The sequence below is a fragment of the Narcine bancroftii genome, chromosome 2 (assembly GCF_036971445.1).
Source record: "Narcine bancroftii isolate sNarBan1 chromosome 2, sNarBan1.hap1, whole genome shotgun sequence".
Lineage (NCBI taxonomy): Eukaryota > Metazoa > Chordata > Chondrichthyes > Torpediniformes > Narcinidae > Narcine > Narcine bancroftii.
In genome coordinates this window covers 129,060,555-129,066,554 of record NC_091470.1, presented here as the reverse complement: position 1 = coordinate 129,066,554, position 6,000 = coordinate 129,060,555, and positions in this window count along the sequence as shown.

Genomic DNA, 6,000 nt, shown 5'->3' with positions numbered 1-6,000 from the left:
CCTCTGAATCCCCGCCTCTGTTTCCCCATATCGGATTCCCCGCCTCTATTTGCCCAACTCTGGTTCCCCACCTCTATTTCCCCATATCTGATTCCCCGCCTCTGAATCCCCAACTCTGATTCCCTGCATCTAATTCCCCAGCTCTAATTCCCCGCCTCTGATTCCCCGTGTCTGATTTCCTGCCTCTGATTCCCCGCCTCTGATTACCCATGTCTGATTCACCGCCTCTGATTCCCCACCTCTGATTCCCCATCTCTGATTCCGCACATCCGATTCCCTGCCTCTGATTCACCGCCTCTGATTCACCGCCTCTGATTCCCAGCCTCTGATTTCCCGCCTCTGATTCCCTGCCACTGATACCCCGCCCCTGATTCCCTACCTTTGATTCCCCATATCTGATTCCCAGCCTCTGTTTCCCCGCCTCTGATTCCCCGCCTCTGATTCCCCATATCTCATTCCCCGCCTCTGAATCCCCATCTCTGATTCCCGGACTCTGATTCCCCACCTCTGATTCCCGGCCTCTTATTCCCGGCATCTGATTCCGGCCTCTGATTCCCGGCCTCTGATTTCCTGCTTCTGATTCTGATTCCCTGCCTTTGATTCCCCATCTCTGATTCCGCACATCTGATCCCCTGCCTCTGATTCCCAACCTCTGATTCCCCATTTCTGATTCCCCGCCTCTGTTTCCTCGCCTCTGATTCCCCGCCTCTGTTTCCCAATATCTAAGTCCCCGCCTCTGATTCCCCAACTCTGATTCACCACCTCTGATTCCACAGCTCTGATTCCCCGCCTCTGATTCCCCGCATCTGATTCCCTGCATCTGATTCCAAGCCTCTGATTCCATGCCTCTGATTCCCAAACTCTGATTCCCCACCTCTGATTCCCCATATCTGATTCCCCGCCTCTGTTTCCCCGCCTCTGATTCCCCGCCTCTGTTTCACCATATCTGATTCCCGGCCTCTGATTCCCCGCCTCTGATTCCCCGCCTCTGATTTCTTGCATCTGATTCCCCATCTCCGATTCCGCACATCTGATTCCCTGCCTCTGATTCCCCGCCTCTGATTCCCCGCCTCTGATTCCCTGCCTCTGATTCCCAACCTCTGATTCCCCACCTCTGATTCCCCGTGTTTGATTCCCCGCCTCTGTTTCCCCGCCTCTGATTCCCCGCCTCTGATTCCCCAACTCTACTTCCCCGCCACTGATTCCCCAGATCTGATTCCCTGCCTCTGTTTCCCCGCCTCTGATTCCCTGCCTCTGATTCCCAACCTCTGATTCCACACCTCTGATTCCCCATATATGATTCCCCGCCTCTGTTTCCCCGCCTCTGATTCCCCGCCCCTGTTTCCCCATATCTGATTCCCCGCCTCTGATTCCGCAAATCTGATTCCCCGCCTCTGATTCCCCAGCTCTGATTCCCCGCCTCTGATTCCCCGTGTTTGATTCCCTGCCTCTGATTCCCCGCCTCTGATTCCCCATCTCTGATTCACCGCCTTTGATTCGCCACCACTGATTCCCCATATCTGATTCCCCACCTCTGTAACCCCGCCTCTTATTCCCCGCCTCTGATTCTCCATATCTCATTCCCCGCCTTTTAATCCCAATCTCTGATTCCCGGACTCTGATTCCCCACCTCTGATTCCCGGCCTCTTATTCCCAGCATCTGATTCCAGGCCTCTGATTCCCCGCTTCTGATTCTGATTCCCTGCCTCTGATTCCCCATCTCTGATTCCGCACATCTGATTCCCTGCCTCTGATTCCCCACCTCTGATTCACCATACCTGATTCCCCGCCTCTGTTTCCCCGCCTCTGATTCCCCGCCTCTGTTTCCCCATATCTAATTCCCCACCTCTGATGCACCAACTCTGATTCCCCACCTCTGATTCCCCAGCTCTGATTCCCCGCCTCTGATTCCCCGCATCCGATTCCCCATATCTGATTCCCCGCCTCTGTTTCCCCGCCTCTGATTCCCCACCTCTGTTTCCCCATATCTGATTCCCCGCCTCTGATTCCCACTATGATTCCCCGCCTCTGATTCCCCAGCTCTGATTCCCTGCCTCTGATTCCCCGCGTTCTATTCCCTGCCTCTGATTCCCCGCCTGTGATTCCCCATCTCTGATTCACCACCTCTGATTCCCCACCTCTGATTCCCCATATCTAATTCCCCGCCTCTGTTTGCCCGCCTCTGATTCCCCGCCTCTGTTTCCCCATATCTGATTCCCCGCCTCTGAATCCCCAACTCTGATTCCCTGCCTCTGATTCCCCAGCTCTGATTCCCCGCCTTTGATTCCCCCCGTCTTATTCCCAGACTCTGATTCCCCATATCTCATTCCCCGCCTCTGAATCCCCATCTCTGATTCCCGGACTCTGATTCCCCACCTCTGATTCCCGGCCTCTTATTCCCGGCATCTGATTCCGGCCTCTGATTCCCGGCCTCTGATTCCCTGCTTCTGATTCTGATTCCCTGCCTTTGATTCCCCATCTCTGATTCCGCACATCTGATCCCCTGCCTCTGATTCCCAACCTCTGATTCCCCATTTCTGATTCCCCGCCTCTGTTTCCCCGCCTCTGATTCCCCGCCTCTGTTTCCCAATATCTAAGTCCCCGCCTCTGATTCCCCAACTCTGATTCCCCACCTCTGATTCCACAGCTCTGATTCCCCGCCTCTGATTCCCCGCATCTGATTCCCTGCATCTGATTCCAAGCCTCTGATTCCCTGCCTCTGATTCCCAAACTCTGATTCCCCACCTCTGATTCCCCATATCTGATTCCCCGCCTCTGTTTCCCCGCCTCTGATTCCCCGCCTCTGTTTCACCATATCTGATTCCCGGCCTCTGATTCCCCGCCTCTGATTCCCCGCCTCTGATTTCTTGCATCTGATTCCCCATCTCCGATTCCGCACATCTGATTCCCTGCCTCTGATTCCCCGCCTCTGATTCCCCGCCTCTGATTACCCATGTCTGATTCACCGCCTCTGATTCCCCACCTCTGATTCCCCATCTCTGATTCCGCACATCCGATTCCCTGCCTCTGATTCACCGCCTCTGATTCACCGCCTCTGATTCCCAGCCTCTGATTTCCCGCCTCTGATTCCCTGCCACTGATACCCCGCCCCTGATTCCCTACCTTTGATTCCCCATATCTGATTCCCAGCCTCTGTTTCCCCGCCTCTGATTCCCCGCCTCTGATTCCCCATATCTCATTCCCCGCCTCTGAATCCCCATCTCTGATTCCCGGACTCTGATTCCCCACCTCTGATTCCCGGCCTCTTATTCCCGGCATCTGATTCCGGCCTCTGATTCCCGGCCTCTGATTCCCTGCTTCTGATTCTGATTCCCTGCCTTTGATTCCCCATCTCTGATTCCGCACATCTGATCCCCTGCCTCTGATTCCCAACCTCTGATTCCCCATTTCTGATTCCCTGCCTCTGTTTCCTCGCCTCTGATTCCCCGCCTCTGTTTCCCAATATCTAAGTCCCCGCCTCTGATTCCCCAACTCTGATTCACCACCTCTGATTCCACAGCTCTGATTCCCCGCCTCTGATTCCCCGCATCTGATTCCCTGCATCTGATTCCAAGCCTCTGATTCCATGCCTCTGATTCCCAAACTCTGATTCCCCACCTCTGATTCCCCATATCTGATTCCCCGCCTCTGTTTCCCCGCCTCTGATTCCCCGCCTCTGTTTCACCATATCTGATTCCCGGCCTCTGATTCCCCGCCTCTGATTCCCCGCCTCTGATTTCTTGCATCTGATTCCCCATCTCCGATTCCGCACATCTGATTCCCTGCCTCTGATTCCCCGCCTCTGATTCCCCGCCTCTGATTCCCTGCCTCTGATTCCCAACCTCTGATTCCCCACCTCTGATTCCCCGTGTTTGATTCCCCGCCTCTGTTTCCCCGCCTCTGATTCCCCGCCTCTGATTCCCCAACTCTACTTCCCCGCCACTGATTCCCCAGATCTGATTCCCTGCCTCTGTTTCCCCGCCTCTGATTCCCTGCCTCTGATTCCCAACCTCTGATTCCACACCTCTGATTCCCCATATCTGATTCCCCGCCTCTGTTTCCCCGCCTCTGATTCCCCGCCCCTGTTTCCCCATATCTGATTCCCCGCCTCTGATTCCGCAAATCTGATTCCCCGCCTCTGATTCCCCAGCTCTGATTCCCCGCCTCTGATTCCCCGTGTTTGATTCCCTGCCTCTGATTCCCCGCCTCTGATTCCCCATCTCTGATTCACCGCCTTTGATTCGCCACCACTGATTCCCCATATCTGATTCCCCACCTCTGTAACCCCGCCTCTTATTCACCGCCTCTGATTCTCCATATCTCATTCCCCGCCTTTTAATCCCAATCTCTGATTCCCGGACTCTGATTCCCCACCTCTGATTCCCGGCCTCTTATTCCCAGCATCTGATTCCAGGCCTCTGATTCCCCGCTTCTGATTCTGATTCCCTGCCTCTGATTCCCCATCTCTGATTCCGCACATCTGATTCCCTGCCTCTGATTCCCCACCTCTGATTCACCATACCTGATTCCCCGCCTCTGTTTCCCCGCCTCTGATTCCCCGCCTCTGTTTCCCCATATCTAATTCCCCACCTCTGATGCACCAACTCTGATTCCCCACCTCTGATTCCCCAGCTCTGATTCCCCGCCTCTGATTCCCCGCATCCGATTCCCCATATCTGATTCCCCGCCTCTGTTTCCCCGCCTCTGATTCCCCACCTCTGTTTCCCCATATCTGATTCCCCGCCTCTGATTCCCACTATGATTCCCCGCCTCTGATTCCCCAGCTCTGATTCCCTGCCTCTGATTCCCCGCGTTCTATTCCCTGCCTCTGATTCCCCGCCTGTGATTCCCCATCTCTGATTCACCACCTCTGATTCCCCACCTCTGATTCCCCATATCTAATTCCCCGCCTCTGTTTGCCCGCCTCTGATTCCCCGCCTCTGTTTCCCCATATCTGATTCCCCGCCTCTGAATCCCCAACTCTGATTCCCTGCCTCTGATTCCCCAGCTCTGATTCCCCGCCTTTGATTCCCCCCGTCTTATTCCCAGACTCTGATTCCCCATATCTCATTCCCCGCCTCTGAATCCCCATCTCTGATTCCCGGACTCTGATTCCCCACCTCTGATTCCCGGCCTCTTATTCCCGGCATCTGATTCCGGCCTCTGATTCCCGGCCTCTGATTCCCTGCTTCTGATTCTGATTCCCTGCCTTTGATTCCCCATCTCTGATTCCGCACATCTGATCCCCTGCCTCTGATTCCCAACCTCTGATTCCCCATTTCTGATTCCCCGCCTCTGTTTCCCCGCCTCTGATTCCCCGCCTCTGTTTCCCAATATCTAAGTCCCCGCCTCTGATTCCCCAACTCTGATTCCCCACCTCTGATTCCACAGCTCTGATTCCCCGCCTCTGATTCCCCGCATCTGATTCCCTGCATCTGATTCCAAGCCTCTGATTCCCTGCCTCTGATTCCCAAACTCTGATTCCCCACCTCTGATTCCCCATATCTGATTCCCCGCCTCTGTTTCCCCGCCTCTGATTCCCCGCCTCTGTTTCACCATATCTGATTCCCGGCCTCTGATTCCCCGCCTCTGATTCCCCGCCTCTGATTTCTTGCATCTGATTCCCCATCTCCGATTCCGCACATCTGATTCCCTGCCTCTGATTCCCCGCCTCTGATTCCCCGCCTCTGATTCCCTGCCTCTGATTCCCAACCTCTGATTCCCCACCTCTGATTCCCCGTGTTTGATTCCCCGCCTCTGTTTCCCCGCCTCTGATTCCCCGCCTCTGATTCCCCAACTCTACTTCCCCGCCACTGATTCCCCAGATCTGATTCCCTGCCTCTGTTTCCCCGCCTCTGATTCCCTGCCTCTGATTCCGAACCTCTGATTCCACACCTCTGATTCCCCATATCTGATTCCCCGCCTCTGTTTCCACGCCTCTGATTCCCCGCCCCTGTTTCCCCATATCTGATTCCCCGCCTTTGATTCCCCAACTCTGAT